The sequence below is a fragment of the Lipotes vexillifer genome, unplaced genomic scaffold (assembly GCF_000442215.2).
Source record: "Lipotes vexillifer unplaced genomic scaffold, Lipotes_vexillifer_v1.1 scaffold86, whole genome shotgun sequence".
In the NCBI taxonomy this organism is placed as follows: Eukaryota; Metazoa; Chordata; class Mammalia; order Artiodactyla; family Lipotidae; genus Lipotes; species Lipotes vexillifer.
Window position 1 is genome coordinate 1,736,172 of NW_006785406.1, and position 1,241 is coordinate 1,737,412.

At 35.5% G+C, this 1,241-nt stretch overlaps 1 protein-coding gene across 2 annotated transcripts in view; it reads right to left on the reverse strand.

Annotated features, from left to right (window-relative positions):
• PPP2R3A (protein phosphatase 2 regulatory subunit B''alpha) overlaps positions 1–1,241 on the reverse strand; it is a 164,785-nt gene that overhangs the window by 126,056 nt on the left and 37,488 nt on the right. The gene's annotated exons all lie outside the window — the stretch shown is intronic.

The following is a 1,241-nucleotide window of genomic DNA, read 5'->3' on the forward strand; positions in this document are numbered from 1 at the left end:
AGGGAATCCAGCTGACCCCCCTATTGTTCAGGCCCTTGGCTCTATTTTCTTCCCTCAGGTTCTAGGGTGCCAGAGACAGCCAGAATGGCCAATGCCAATTCTTTTACTGGTTTACTCCTAATTAGTGCTTTTTTGCTAATTCTAGACTCCAAGGAGTTCTTCTTTAAGACCACACACACACAAAAAATTTTTTTAAGATTTTTATCTAGCTGTTTCCTATTTGCTATAGGAGAGGTGGAATGGTGACTATGGCCCTGACTTTGGAGGGTCATCCTGCTGGTGCATGAGGAGTGGTTCTAGTCCTAGGGCTATTCTAGTCCTTGGTATTTGAACAACTTAGAACTATTCCCTGTAACAAAATGACTAAAATTCACCTGGAACACATGAAGCATTTATAACTTTTAGCTTTGATGTCGTTCTTTAAAAGAAGTCCATTAACTGGTAGTCTTATATCCCCTGATCACTTTAGTTCTATTGTAATGCAAGAAGAACTTGGTGAACTCAACTTGCTGCTAAATTTTTCAAAATAAGAATACAGTTATTAATCACCTATTATGTTCTCAAGCATTATACTACTAAGGACTCTGAGGTGGCATTGAAGAATCAGAAGAATCTGTAAGCTGAATTTTGCTGCTATTATATGTTGATTTTAAATAATGATGATGATGATAGTGACATCAGGTGAACAGCATTTCCCGATAGTTCATCAGGAAGGGTATCTAGCCCAGAAAAGATGAGAAGAGCATATTTAAAGAAGGCTGATCAGTTAAAAGAGGTAGAAGGGGCATGCTATAACAGTCTCTTAAATTGATAAATATATCAAGAAATAACTTCTAAAGAAGAAAGAAGGGAGAAAAAAATAAAAGAGAGAAGAAAGTTGGATTTGAGTTCAAGAAAACTTGTCAGGATATTAAAATCCAGTAGTATCTTGATAGATGTACTATTCCTTTGTTCCTTAACTGGAGCTTTCAAGAAGTAATAACTAAAATCTACTAGAATTCAACTATTTTTAAGAAATCAACTACATATAATTCTAAATTTGATCACATGAGACTGGAAGCATGTGACATGTATGGTTTGCTCCCCTTAAAGGAGCATTTATGTCACTGCTGCAAGAGTCAAATCCTAAAGACTCAAATTGTTAACAAGTGAAACTAAGAAACTAGCAAATAGTTATTAAAGAAGTATTTCTGAAGATCTGTTTTACCGATTAGAGACATGTAAGATAAAGGCTTAGGGAA